A 16,149-nucleotide genomic window follows, 5' to 3' on the forward strand; every position below is an offset into this window, starting at 1 on the left:
GCAGGTACAGTGCAGTCATTCTTAAAAATATCGCACATAACCCGAACTCGCCATGCACATCAAGCGTCTGCTCTCGCTCTTGGAAATCTTTAACAAGAATCATTCATTGCAGCGAATGATACTGATACTGATGATGAGAAAGCCTTTGACAGTTGGAAGATGTCCATGACAGAGAAGAGCTCAATCTTTCAATATTGGGACCTGGTGCTGAGATTAGAAAAGACTGTACTAATCTTCGTTAGAGCCCATCGCGAAAAGAACTTTCAACTCTATCGAGAGGTGCTGGATTCACTGATGTTCCTGTTCTTCGCCCTGGATCACTACAATTACAGCAGATGGGTTAGCGTACACATCCGGGATATGAATTCACTACCAGTCGGTATTAAAGAGGACCTCGAAAAGCACAGGGTGGTTGTCAAAGGCAGCCGCAGATTTTCCGCTATTCCAATAGATCAGGCCCACGAGCAGGAGAATGCAAAAGTAAAAGGAAAGGGTGGGGCTATCGGACTGACTGAAAAACCTGAGTCCTTGAAGAGATGGATGATCGCTGGTCCTGAACAAGCTCGAGTGGTCACATCTTTTGAAAACGAATACTTGGCTTCCGACGATGCCGATCTTCAGCACCACCATCACGACGAAGGATTGTCAGCACAGAAGTTATTCCAGCAGCAAACAAACAACCTCATTCAGACGATCAATGGGTATGGAAATCCATTCTCTGATGACTGCCAAGAACTCTTGGTTCTTCATACACGTCAATGCGCCGACCAGGAAGTAGCTAACGCTATGAAAGGATTAGAAGCTCTTGGAAATGCTCAGTACAACATATTTAAGAAGGAGGTCTTCACAGAACAAAGCAAGTCTATTCACGAGTCAATCAAAAAGAAAAAACTGCATTTGTTCCAAACACCACAACTAAAGAAAACCTCCAAAACGAAAGAGCTCACAGCCATTCGAAGTGATGCAAGCCTTTTTGGTCGACTGTACATCGCAAATCAACAGCGGGATGGAGATCTAGACATATTTTTCTCGCATGAAAATCAATTGTACCCTCCCCCAGTATGTCGGATCATGGAAAACCTCGGACGGGCACCAAGTCAGATTTGATTAGGTGCATTGAAGTATTCGAACAAGGTGAACAAGACGAACTTCCAAGAACAGTGGACTGTAAGATATTTGATGGCGCCGTCCTAGCCCATACTTTGTCAGCTGCTACTGCTACTACCTTTGATGACTACGCACAGTCTATGTTCTTGCTGTTTCTTTTGCGTGAGCTACAGTATGTCAGAGACAGGATAGATGTCGTCTGGGACCAATACTTGCCAAGCAGCATCAAGGCATCCACAAGAGAATGAAGAGGCAGTGGTGTGCACCTCAAGGTCAATCCAAGAACAAAGATACCTTCCAAGTGGAATGATTTCCTGTTGGATTCATCCAATAAAGATGAACTCTTCTCATTTTTGACACAGAAAGTGGCTGATGGCAACTGGCCTGCTGAAAAAGGCATCTACATAACGAATGGCACTACAGTTGTTTCCAGAGGCACAAGTCACGTGATGTCAGACTGCACACATGAAGAAGCAGACAGCAGGATTGTGTTCCATATTGCACATGCTCTGCAGCATGGGGTCAAGAAAGTACAAGTGCGTACGGTTGACACATGTGCTTGTGATCCTTGTCGGCCATTTCTTCGATCTGCTGGAACTGCAACCTGACCTGGAGCTCTGTATAGCATTTGGCGTTGGTAAAAAATTTTGTGTTTACAGCATCAACGCCATATCTGTAAGCCTTGGAGAAAGGATCGCATGGCATTTCCTGTATTCCACGCATTTTCAGGGAGTGATACCACCTTGTATTTCTTCCGGAAGGGCAAAAAAGTGCCTGGCAATCATGGAAAAGCTACCCTTTGGTTACTGAAGCCTTCCTCTTCATCTGGAATCATCCCTTTGAAACGTTGGATACTGGATCGCCTCAATTTAAACACCTTGAACGCTTCACAATCGTCATGTATGACAAAACAAGCAATGACGCCGACATAAACGATGCGAGGCGGGAGTTGATCTCCAAGAAAAGCAGACCTGTTGAAAATATTCCACCAACTAAGGTACTTAGTACTAAGGGTATAAAGCAGAATACTTGAATTAAATAGTAAGATTGAAATTTAGTGTATACCCAATCAGTTTGTCTTATAGCAATGTATATACTACTTTGTTGCAGGATGCTCTGGTACAACATGTCAAGAGAGTTATGCTTCAGGCTGGAATTTGGTCAGCAAGTCGGCAGGCCCACGTTATCATACCGTCGCCTGAAGCGTTTGGATAGAGTCTACAGGCTGACCAATGGGAACCAATTTGGATGACAATAACAGAAGCTGCAAAGGCTTGCACTGAACTTATCAAATGTGGCTGTAAATCCGAGCGTGGTTGTCGCATCTGCAAATGTATCAAATCTGGGCTGAACTGTACTGACCTGTGTAGCTGCAATTGCGAAAAGAACTAACTTGCTTGTGTTCATTAGTGTACATCATATACACATGTACATGATATAATGGTTCAGTTTTTATTAAAATATGTATCCAGCAAAGTATGTCTCATATAACAAATGTGTCTCGCGAAACGTCAATGTTCGTATCGAGCGACCCATATTTTTTCTACATGTGACCATTATCTTAGTTCCTGATGATCGAATCCAAAATCTGATGGTTCCAATCGACTCCCTGGGCATCATTACTTACAAATAGATAGTTTACACATATTTTTACGACCAATATTAGCGAAGTTAAAATGATTTATCGATTTTTAAAAATTTTCGGCCGCCATCTTGGATTTTGACCCATAATCACATGTAAATATGGTCAGATTTTTTGGAGCATGGGATTTTTTTAATTAAACAAGTCGATAGGTAACCACAAAAAAAAAAATTGCCACTTTTGTCCAGCGTGTAATGATGTTTTCCCTTATTCCCCTCACTACAAGGTTTTATATTTGCCACGAACCTAAAAAAATGTCAGCAGGAAAGGGAGCCATCTTCCTCTTCTTTATCTTCTTCAGTCGCATTTAAATCGTGTTTTCAGAGACAAGACGATCTATGTATGCCGCACACCTAAAAAGGGGGACATTAAAAATTCCACGGTGTCCTTCAGGAAGAGTAGGCGAACAGTCGCCAGTCCCTTTATCAAATTCCAAATTCTTGCCCTCACCTCTCATTCCCCCTGTTGGGGGTGTTGCTACTAGATCTTGTCGATCTGGCATTACTGGAACTATGTCATTTGCCTTCTGGGATTATTTACTTATTAAAGCCATTGCTTTGATCCCATGTGCTGGTCCGATCATTACATGGTGGCAGTGGTGGCCGTAAAGATTGATTCCACGTAACTATGGAACTCTTTAAGCCACCATCATCCCTCCGTTTTGACGGCACGAACCTCAGTGAGAACTGGCGCTGCTGGTCCCAGCAATTTGAGCTGTTTTTAGAGGCGACAGGGCAGGCCTCCGTGGCGGAGAGTCAGAAAGTCGCCATTTTGCTTTACTGTGCTGGAGTGGAGGCAATTGAGGTTTACAACACGTTTGTGTCTGACTGTGCATCAGACAGTGAGGTATTGTCAGAGGTGATAAAACAGTTCAATGATTACTGCAACCCTCAGAAGAACCTGGTGTATGAACGGCATAACTTCTGGGAGACCAAACTTCTGGGCAGTCATTTAGCTATTTCCTGATGGATCTACGAACGTTGGCCAGATCAAGTGAGTTTGTAGAGGTGGATAAAATGATTCTGGATGAAATTGTTTTCGGAATGTCCGATCTGAGGATCAAAGAATGTCTTTTACGTGAAAAGAACCTGGATCTTGCCAAAGCTGTGGATATCTGCCTAGCCGCTGAGGCAAGCCACACACAAATACAGTCGATGTGCGAGATGCCGCTGGAGGTAAACGAGCTGTGCGAGAAAGTTGTGAGGTGTGTAGAATGTGGTGCTCGCGATAATGGCGCAGTGTTTACCAAACGCGATGCTCGTGGTAGGGAATCCCGCAATAACGCCAATGGTGCTGTGGATCAACAGGATGTTTGCCTGAGATGTGGATATCAGCGGGGAAGGGATCATGACTGCATTGCCACTGGCAGAGAATGTAACGAATGTAGATGGAAGGGTCATTTTCAAAGAGTATGTCAAGCCAAACCCTGGCAGGCTGTCCGCACTCTTCGCATGTACACACAAGAGATGGGCGATTCAGTCGACAAAATAGATCGACTGTGCATTGATGGCCTTGATTCGGTAGCACCAGCTTTACGATCCCGTTATCAGGTTTGAAATATGTTGTAAAACAAAAACATGTATTTTATATGTGTGTTTTTCATGTTTTGGGTGACCCTGACCTTGACCTTGGGTCAATTTCGATCAAACTTTGTAAACATGTTAATATTACATGCATAAATAGACAGTATAAGTTTCAATATAATAAGTGCAAAACTGTTTGAGAAATAGCCATGTGAAATTCACAAAATTACCCATTGGTTTATAATGGGTGATAATATAAAGTGATGCAGAATCCAGATCCTGATCTTGAACATCACCAAAAGTCACACATCTTTTTGCACTGTGGATTTCTATCAGCTGTTAAAATTTCATCCAAATCGGTTAAGAATTGTGACCTGTAGAACGAATAGAATTTTTTTTTAAATCACGCCAATAGCTAAAAACTTTGACGTCATACGCTTGCGAAAACTGTGCATAATTTGTACTAACATGCATTTTAAAACATTTAGATATTCCATTGAAGTTTGTTTTGGCGTGAATAGGAAGTCGCTACGACTTCCGGTTACCGAGTTATGTTCAAAAGCTTGTTTTCACTTTTTTTGACGTAACGTCGTGACGTTAAGTGCGATTATGACGTGATTTGATCCCAGACTATTTCAGCAAGATTGGCTATCACGTGTTGAAATTTGAGAACGATTGCTTCAGTAGTTTCGGCTGCACACGAGCGTAAATATTTTTTTTAAATGACGTCAATAGGCAAAACTTTGACGTCATATGCTTGCGAAAACTATGCGTAATTTGTAATAAGATGCATTTCGTAATCATTAAGATATTTGAATGAAGTTTAATTTGGCGTTAACCGGAAGTCGTAGCGACTTCCGGTTGATGCCAAAACAAACTTCAATGGAATATCTAAATGTTTTAAAACGCATGTTAGTACAAATTATGCACAGTTTTCGCAAGCGTATGACATTAAAGTTTTTAGCTATTGGCGTGATTTAAAAAAAAATTCTATTCGTTCTACAGGTCACAATTCTTAACCGATTTGAATGAAATTTTAACAGCTGATAGAAATCCACAGTGCAAAAAGATATGTGACTTTTGGTGATGTTCAAGATCAGGATTCTGCATCACTTTATATTATCGCCCATTATAAACCAATGGGGAATTTTGTGAATTTCACATGGCTATTTCTCAAACAGTTTTGCACTTATTATATTGAAACTTATACTGTCTATTTATGCATGTAATATTAACATGTGCACAAAGTTTGATCAATATTGACTCAAGGTCAAGGTCAGGGTCACCCAAAATATGAAAAACACACGTATAAAATATATTTTTGTCCAAAAATGTGTTTTCACGTTGTGTGACATCACGTCGCGAGTTTAGTCCGATTAAGACGGGGTTTGGACGCAGACTGTCTCAGGTGGATTGCCTATCAGGTGTAAAAATTTAAGAACAACTAGTCCAGCCGTTTGGGCTGTAGACGACCGGACACACAAACAAACCAAGAAATGGAACAGACCAACATACTTGACAAAATCGAAGATTTCGCCAAGTAACAAACCGGACGATTACAATATCCCGCTCCCTCCCTCCGTAAGAGAATCAATTTCTTCATCAATTGGCTAATAGCACACCAAAACCACCACTGTCATCTGAATCTGTAACTTTTCGAAAATTAAGTAATTAATCGAAAAATTAAATAATTATTTGATTAGTCAATAAATCAAAAACACCCTTTATAGCAAAATCACTTGTTCACTGTTGTGTCCAAATAGCAGCTTCAATGCTCAAAAGTTGCCTGAGATATTGCCAGGAGGAGAAATAAAAAAATGAGTGATTATATAAATCGATAATAATAATAACGTAATGAATCAATTAATTGATTAATCAAAAAATAAAAAAAGCTTTTTTGCCAAAGCAGTTCTTCACTTTTGTCCCCAAATTTCAGCTTTCTAGCTCAAAGGATGGCTGAGATATCACCCGGAAAACACTCCAGACAAGCCGGTCTCACTCATGCTTACTGTGGGATTCCAAACGATTTGTTTGATTTCCAGATGCAGCGCGATTGCCCGGTCACTGGACGTGACCTCAAATCCAATCCTGAAATCCAGATTTCCAGACCAGATAAAGGCTCTGGCATGGTTATTCTGAATAAGAGTGACTACGTTGACAAAATGGCTGTGATTTGCCTTTCCAAGGTAGATGTTTACTCCTCCGAAGCTCCAACTCCTCATTCAGCACCTCGAGGGCCCCCGAAAGCATATCTAAAGTCTCCACAAAGATGACTGGATCATCTGCAAAATGAAGGTCAGAGATCTTGACATTCCTAAATACCAGACATTTACCAGGTCCGATTATAGGATTCTTTGGTGGATTCAGGAATTTGTGTGTGTGTATTATATATATATATATATATATATATATATATATATATATATATATATATATATATATATATATATATATATATATATATATATATTGTTGCGGTTGAGGAAATTCGCAAACCACCATTCAGGTCCCGTAGGTGAGATATCTCTGTAAGTACATGTGTAGTTCGCCCCAAACCCGTTGTTTAGTGGGAATAAATGTGATTCATTCGGGCTGCGACCCTTTGAGATAGCCGTTTTTCTGTTCTATCTTTATTTTGAACCAACCACGTCTCAACCGCCATCACACAACAACCACCAACCGCAACGCCGCTTCACAACAACAACAACGCCAACAGCCACGACCTTTACCTTCACAACTCGCTCCCGCAAACATCGCATCACCGCCATTCCAAATGTCGCCATGGCCATGGACCACCACTTTAAACCCTCCACCACCTTCGCCTCTCATTCTGCGGCCATTCCCGCACCGCTTGTGGGCACCGAGCGTCAGGCTGTCCTGGCCTCGTGCGGGACGCGCGCCGAGCCGCGGGTGCAAAGTGCGGCCTTTCCGAGGAGAAGTCGGATCAGGAATGATACACGCCCACTTCTGATCCGTCCAATCAGCAAGCGCGGGGCGGTTTGGCCCTGCCTCCAGGCGCGTCGGAGTAGAATCGGGATATGCAAATTCGAGGATCAGGGGAGACTCACGCCCCTTTTTCTCTGTCCAATGGGCGAGCATGGCTCCACCCCGGAGCTCGTTCTGATCCAGAAATTTGCATATGGGTTCTCCTGCCGGACTATAAAGCGCCAAGCGCGGGGCGAATTTGGTCAGTTCGAGGCAGTCAGTTTTGAGAAGAGTTAAGGCGAGTTTGAGAAGAGTCAAGTCGGGTCTGGAGAGGAGAAGTCTGTCAGGGCTCGCAGTCTGTCGGGGTTCGGAGTCTGTCGGGGAGCTGCAGAGAGAGGAAGCCTGGAGCGCGGTCGAGGTGGTTTGCTGCAGTCGGCTGAGGAGACTTGCGGAGGAGGCCGAGTGGCTCGGGTCCGAGGCAGGGAAGACGGCGGTCGGCGACGAGCTCGCAGTGGAGTCGCTCGTCGCGGGACCCAAGCGGGCCAGCTGTCCTCTTTCCCCAGAGCATCAACTTCCCCCCTTTTTCCCCCTGCGCTGAGATAGTGCGAAAAGGGGCCCCGTTCTCACCCCACTCCAAGCAGTGCCAACGAAACCCGCGAAGGAGCGCGGAGTCGGGGCACCGCCGCGCCGCCACATTTGCGGCTCATTACAAAGACACGGGTAGGATCCACCCGGTCTCGTGGCCCACAGGCCCCGTCTGCCCCCTTGTCTTTGAGGGTGGCCCTTTTCTTTTGCTTTTGAGTAAATGTGTTGTTGGCACCGTCTGTAAAGTAAAACTGTGTCAGTGTTGCCGTGTGCTTGCGTAGTCGGTAGTAGATCTGCATTGTTGTGTTTCTTGTGTTACATCTGCTTTTGGTGCATAATTGTTCTTATTGTATATGTGTGCTCTCCCTGTGCCGCGGAATAAATGTGCATTATGTTGAACTGTTTTTCCCGTTTTGCTTCGTCTTTTCTTTAATTGAATCTCCATCTTGCTTCACGTAAAGGGTTGGTAGTGGGCTTAATACGCCCGATAATTAATCGGAACCGTCGAGGCCGACGATAACACCGCTCGGTTATCCCGATAGTACGGAACGGGTCGCTTAAGTGGCCCATGTCCGGAGTCGACCTGCGGTGAGGTGCGATCGCCCGGTCTACCCTCCGTTTGGGTACTTAGGTAGGTCGAATTTGGCGAACAACCCTATCCCATGCGGGGGCCGATTGGCACGATGGTGGTGAGGCCGAAAGGCCCACCCGTGACTTGTTCCCGGCGTTAGTCCGAGAGGGTCATGATAGAATTGTCTGTCCGGTGGGCGACGTGCCGCGATTCGAGTTACGTGGCCGATCGCACGCCGGCGGGCGCGAATTCGCAACAATATATATGTATATATATATATATATATATATATATATATATATATATATATATATATATATATATATTCTATTGATTATCTGTTCAGGATACCCATTATCAAGAAGAATAGTCTTGATGGTCTCAATTTTAGCATGGACTGCATCTGTGGAACAGATCTTTCTTGCTCTTTTGACCAAGATACCAATCAATCCAATCTTGTATCGAGAAGAACTGTAAAAGTAGACTTTTGGGAGACTGGTTTAATAAGCGTCAGCCGATTTCTCAAGACGTCCAAGAAGGGAAGTACATCAGAGCGTTCTCTCTAATTATTTGTAACTCTCCAAGGTGAACTCTAGGGATGGATGGAGAGAGTTTAGGTGTGCCAAGATGACTTTACATGCTGAGGTTGACTCATAGACAGCAAAGATGTCATCCACGTACCGATAATAGATGGAAGGGGGTTTAACTTCAGGATGTGGATCTGCAAAGGCATGCTATTCACAATAACCTACAAAGATGTTTGCCAAGACGGGGCATAGAAGGGATCCCATCGCTACACTATCAATCTGAGTTTACATTGAATCACTGAAACTGAACTCAACAGAAATGGTCACCATATTCATTAATTCAATGAAGACAGACTCAAAGATCAGTGGAGGCGTCAAGTCACTATGATACAGAAGTTGCACGCAGATTTTGATCACTTCTATCAGTGGAACATTCGTGAATAGACTGGCTATACCATACGAGTACATTGTGGAATTCTCGTTTAGGTGTGTGATGGACCGTGTGGCATTGGTGAAGGTGAAGGAATCCACAATTACATGTTCTGAGACACTGTCCAGTGCTGGCTACAATAATTCACATAACCATCTGGTGAATTCATGCTGTGCAAAGCCAGTCATTGAAAGGATCAGCTGCAGAGGAACACTATCTTTATGAGTCTTTGGCAGATCATACATCCTGGGTCTTTGCTATCCGACAGGTCTAATTGTGTCGTGAATCTCCTTTGAGAGGTCTCCTTGTTTGCAGAGTTGCAATAGTCTTTTCGCCATTTGTTTCTCCAAATGAGATGTGTGGTCATGTTCAGTTGTATTTTCCAGGTGTTGGAACTTCGAGACATCACTCAAAATCACAGCCATTTTATTAACATAGTCACTCTTATTCAGAATAACCATGCCAGAGCCTTTATCTGGTCTGCAAATCTGGATTTCAGGATTGGATTTGAGGTCATGTACAGCGACCAGGAGATCGCGCTGCATATGGAAATCAGACAAATAGTTTGGAATCCCACAGTAAGCGTGAGCTCGATAGCTTGTCTGGCCTTAAGTGCTTCATTTGCCTCATTGGATACTGGTACGTGCTCGAACAGCTGAGCATACAGAAGCTCAAATTTTGCAAACACCTCCTCTCGCTTGATGTTATGATTCGGTACACCGAATGTGAAACCATGAGCCAAGACAAATTCTTCGATCGCAGATAGTTTATGATCTGACAAATTGAGCACATGTTTGGAGGGAATAACAATATCCCCCTTCCGCCACGTGGCGGGGGATAATAATCAAGGAACCAAACCATTTTTGTTTCAGACGGTCGATCGCAAATGAATGCTTACTGTACGCGCCTTGCTCTGCTCGTTCGTCAATGGAGGCAATGTCACGACAAATGTGAATCAAGTCAGAGACAGGAACTCATGTGTGATGTTCCATACATGGCAAAGAGCGCGGCAGAGAATGACCAGTCTGCGGTTTGTCCTGTTAATTTCACCCTCCATAAACATAAGTTCGACTGTTCAACTACAACTGAGACAAGAATTCTGGATCCTTTTTTGCGATATAAACTGGAACTACCCTCTAACAAATACGTCCTCAGGAATGCATTAGGCAATACAATATGGCGGTTCATACCTTTCCTTTCAATTTTACGACTGTAACATTCACATTCGAGAGTTGGGATAAATTGCACCTTTGTCTCAAATAAACAAACATTCGATTCGTACAAAAAAATTTCAATCTGCATTTCAATAAAATAGACATTATCAAAGCTTTTCGACTTGCACTCCTCAAGATAAAACCGCAAGCAGATGAAGAACAAGCACCAAACTCTCGTTTATAAAGTTACATTGTAATGTCTCTCAACCAATGAACGTTGAGAGAAAGAAAGGACGGGATTACCTGATTGGTGGAACCATAGAGCATCATGAATAATGAGTAGGCGGAAATGAACCATCATTAATAATGATAAAAAAATAAAGAAATCCTGAGTGGAGGACGCAGTTCAGCTCACCTTCGTGCACAGGAGGCCACCTTCATCAAGTCAACCAACCCCGTTCTTTGTAGCCAAAAGGAATTTGTCCGAACTTTATATCTATTCTGACTATGATGGCTTCACTGTGTGACCACTCTCGCACAATCAACATCGAGTCATCATGAAAACCACTACTCCAAACTAGCCCTCAGTGAATTAGCATGATGTTTCTGCCAGTACTTTGGTGATTCATCTCCGCCTCGTCATTGTTAATGATGGTTCATTTCCACCTATTCATTATTCACAATGCCCTGTGGTTCCACCAATCAGGTAATCCCATCCTATATTTCTCTCAACCAATGAACGTCGAGGACATTACAAGAAGAAAATAATTAATTTCTTAATCAATTGGCTAATACCATACCAAAACCACTACTGTTTCATCCGAATCTGGAACTTTTTGAAAATTAAGTAATTCATCGAAAAATGAATAATTCATCGTTTAATTGATTAATCAACACGTAGAGGTACATTCAAAGGACACTGCACCCAGTGCCGGATTAAGCCTCGGCTGGCCCTAAGACACATTTTGAAATTTTAGAGAATGGCCTGAAAATTTTAAATTAGATCTCGGGATCATGGAAATGGACCCCAGACAAAAGATGAACTGATTCAAGAACAAAATATTTAATACAAAAAAAAGACAAATATTTAATGTGAAAATAATTTTTGGCCCGAATTTTTGGCTGGCCCTAAGGCGCATGCCTTGTCTGCCTAATGGTTAATCCAGCACTGACTGCACCCATGCCAAATAAATAAATAACAAATCCTCCAGCACGCGACATTGCTAGGGCACCTTCGGCAGCCGGCGATGCCACCATGTTGCAAATGGAGATGGGATTGGCAGGAAATGGTGCACTTCTGAGGTGAATGTGTTCAAATTATACTTAGTTTATGTGTACAAATGATTTCTTAGGTGAATATGTGCAAATGATACTTGCTTGCCATGCAGCACATGAAGATGGAACTGAGAGGGAGTGGTGCACAACAATTCAATAATTGATGAATTGCATTCTCAAAATAAATAAATAATAATTGTAAAATAATTGTTTTGTTAATCAGTTAAGCACACCAAAACCACCACTTTTTCATCCAAATCTGCAACTTTTTGAAAATTAAGTAATTCATTGAAAAACGAATAATCAATTCATTGATTAGTCATAAATAAAAATACTCCTTTTGCCAAATCACATCTTCACTTTTGTCCCCAAATTTCAGCTTCCTCGATCAAAGGATGGCTGAGATATCCCCCAGACAAACAAAAAGAAAATAATGAATGAATGAATTGATTAACCAATAAATTAAAAAATACCCTTTATAGCAAAATCACATGTTCACTGTCATGCCCAAGTATCAGCTTCCCAGCTCGAAAAGTGCCTGAGATATTGCCCGGATGAGAAAGAAAATAAATAAGTAATTCATAAATCGATAATAAATAAGTAATTAATGAAATCTTTTTCTTCTTCTTCTTCTTTCGGCTGCTCCCGTTAGGGGTCGACAGAGCGGATCATCCGTCTCCATTTCGCTCTATCCTCCACATCTTCCATTGACACTCAAACCACCCGCATGTCCGCCCTCACCGTATCCATGAACCTCTTCTTTGGCCTTCTTCTTCTCCTCCTACCTGGCGGCTCCATCCTCAGCATCCTTCTCCCGATATACTCCGCTTCCCTCCTGTGCACATGTCCAAACCATCTCAATCTCGCCTCTCTCACTTTGTCTCCAAACCGTCCTACCTGCGCTGTCCCTCTAATATACTCATTTCTTATCCTATCCATCCTCGTCACTCCCAACGAAAAATCGCAGCATCTTTAACTCTGCCACCTCCAGCTCCACTTCCTGTCTTTGTCAGCGCCACCGCCTCCAAACCATACTACATAGCTGGTCTCACTACCGTCTTGTATACTTTCCCTTTCACTCTTGCAGCTACCGTTCTGTCACAAATCACTCCTGCAACTCTTCTCCACCCACCCCATCCTGCCTGCACTCTCTTTTTCACTTCTCTCCCACACTCTCCGTTACTTTGGACAGTTGATCCCAAGTATTTAAACCCATCCACCTTCCCCACCTCAACTCCTTGCAACTGCACCATACCACCACCCTCCCTCTCATTTACGCACATGTACTCCGTCTTACTCCTCCTGACTATCATTCCCCTTCTCTCCAGTGCGTACTTCCACCTCTTGAGGCTCGCCTCAGCCTGCTCCCTACTCTTCCTACTGATCATGATGTCATCCGCGAACATCATAGTCCATGGAGACTCCTGTCTGATCTCGTCTGTCAGCCTGTCCATCACCATCGCAAACAGGAAAGGGCTCAGAGTCGATCCTTGGTGCAATCCCACTTTAACCTTAAACCGGTCCGTCATTCCTACCGCACACCTCACCAAGTAATTAATTAAATAATTAGGAAATTAATTAATTAATAAAAATATGAAATGCCGTTTTTGCCAAAGCACATCTTCACTTTTGTCCCCAAATTTCAGCTTCTGAGATCAAAGGATGGCTGAGACATCGATCACTTCTATCAGTGGAACATTCGTGAATAGACTGGCTATATCATATGAGTACATTGTGGAATTCTCGTTTAGGTGTGTGATGTCCCCTAGACAAACAAAAAGAAAATAATTAATCGATTAATTGATTCATCAATAAATCAAAAAATTCCCTTTATAGCAAAATCACTGGTTCACTGTCGTGTCCACTAGTGGGGCGGATATGTGAAATCAGTGTGCACTTCTGGAAAGAAGCATGAAACTTTGCCCTAGGGGGGTTTTGGGTGTGTCGATTTCAAAAATTGCGGGAACCACGATGTCAATCCAGCGGTTCTCCCCAAAAATTAAGAAATTCAAAATGGCCGCCACAAAACATTTTTGCCCATTAAACGGCTCTAAGTAGCTCGATTGCCTTGATCTTGATGTCTATACCGATGTTTTTGAGGTCAATGAATCCAATAAAACACATGTGAAGACTCTTAACATAAATCTTTATTGTAAAAAAAAATTTAAAACGCCCATAGCGCAATTTCCTACAACAGTCAACATCAAAAGTGAGTGCACCGATTGCCATCTTGGCACAAATACAATTTTTATGAGTTTAAGGGATCCAATTGTGTGTCATTCCGGTTGTTAAAGGGACACCTATGCTACACAACAAAATGACATGAACAAGTTCCAAGAATTACCACCAGGGGTTTACTATTGCTCCAGTAGCCAGGCTTAACTCTGTACTATTCAGCCATGGAATGATCAGGTACAACACAAGTAGTTCCTTTAGAATATGTATTTCTCAATACTGCAGGAACTATATGATGGAAAACTAGGAAAACCATGTGCTAAGGGTGCAGCATATGTGTCCATTTAAAATGTTGTCGAATTACTCTAACATGTGTCACTATGTCACTGTAGTGTTGTGTTAACATGGCCAAGATTTACTTCTTACTCTCCGTTACACTGTCCCGAGCAGAAGCACAACTGTGTCCATGGCAGATTTGCTTTGACACAAGTGCATCTTTAAAGTGCATTCATTTTTGCATCTGCATTTCAACAGTTCTTGACAACCTTTGGCTGCCTCTGGCAGAGTAGACCAGCATGGAGTCCATGGGGAATCATCTTTCACTCTCTCCCAGCCCCATATATCTGGTGATGGAACATTGGGCTTTCCTACAAGTGACTGTCCCCAGATATGCCCTGCCTGATAAACAGCCCTTTTCACATGCTGTTCTCGGGCATGTAATGTTGGAGGAATGTTTTCCATCTTACGGTTGTTCGTGAACAACTGCTTCCTGGCTTAATTCACATGGCAAAGTGCAGATGTTCGCTGATACAAGAGAACAACATATCTTTCTATTTGGTCCATATCGTCTTGGGATATCTGAGCTGGAGCACGAGATAAACTAACGAAAGTAGGTGTAAGCTGAGGCATACTTTGCCATACTGCCCAAGCTGTTTTCTTTCCAATTCCAAAGAAGGCAGAAACGGTATCACATCCTGATATTGCATGCATAAACAGAAGACCCCAAGATGCATCATCACCTAATTCAGCTGAAATCAAGTGACAGGGGATATACCATACTTTAGACCCATGACCAAATGCCACCCATATTTCACACTCCTTTAAGACACTTGCCGCAGCAATTGCAATATGCTCGACAGGTCGAGATGATCGACTCAAGCTTCCGATGGTCTGGGGGGAGATTGCTGGTTGCATTGAAAAGGCATACTAATGAATATCTCTTAAGAGGCTGTACGGATGGTGTTTTGCACAACACAGAAGCAAATGACCCAATATCGGCAAGAGCGTGGCTAGTAGCTTGGTGCCAAGAGCTACATCGTCGGAGGCCGATAAGAGTAACATGACAACCATGCCACGTTGTGCATGATACAGGCGGCACTTACGTTTCAACCCATTTCTGGACTAATTATATCGATTGGGTTTCGCCCCGTGCACATGATAGCAGAATGGAGCGAACATGAGCGCTGGCCATGTGCGTAATGGCGGATCTACGTACACTGTACATGGGCTCACCATAACATCATACCTTCGGTCCTCGCTGGCGGCCGCAGATGTTCCCCACGGACGACGAACGTCTTCTCGCCTCTATGTCCAGCAAAGCTGCGATCGGGCAGAAGCATGTTGTACAGCTTGGGCCACGTGGCACACATGGAGCAGGCATGCAAGACCAACGCCTCTCTCGGCCGGTCGTCAGGGCATGGCCCGGGGGTTCGTGCAAGACAATTTATGGCACGGAGTTCGGTGTGGGCGATTTGTGTCATGCCGTGAGGTCGGAGCGGGATATTTTTGCGGCTTGGGGTCATCTTGCCGGAAATGGAATGTTGTGGTTTTGGGCCATTGCGGCCGGGCCGCGCAGGGGGTCGGGGCCAATCAGAGTGCCTGATTCGGGTGACGATACATCGCTTCGGGGTGGCCTCCCGCCCTGCGCCGCGGGGCCTATAAAGGTCCGAGCGGAGCCTTCGATCGCTCTTTGCCTTGCCTCGCCTCCCGCTCAAGCTGGACTCCGACTCCACCTTCTGTCATCATCACTTCGACTCCGCCTTCTGTCATCAGCGTCTCGACTCCGCTTCCTCTTCTCCGCCCACACGACGCTGACTCCATCCTCCCAACTCAAGCCCCTGCTTCACGCCCACGGTCTCGACACGAGCTGCCCGAAGCAAGAGACGCCGTGCCAGCTGTCATGGGGCACCGCACCACGGAGCACCCCCCCCCCAAACGTATTGGTGGTGCGTTCGG

At 43.8% G+C, this 16,149-nt stretch overlaps 1 pseudogene; it reads left to right on the forward strand.

The window, feature by feature from the left end:
- The first annotated feature begins 1,539 nt into the window (after positions 1-1,539).
- On the forward strand, positions 1,540-2,381 carry LOC147028784 (uncharacterized; annotated as a pseudogene).
- Positions 2,382-16,149: the final 13,768 nt, after the last annotated feature.

Source organism: Eptatretus burgeri, chromosome 4 (assembly GCF_056783735.1).
Source record: "Eptatretus burgeri isolate ZD-2024b chromosome 4, Ebu_testis_v1, whole genome shotgun sequence".
NCBI classification, from domain to species: Eukaryota; Metazoa; Chordata; class Myxini; order Myxiniformes; family Myxinidae; genus Eptatretus; species Eptatretus burgeri.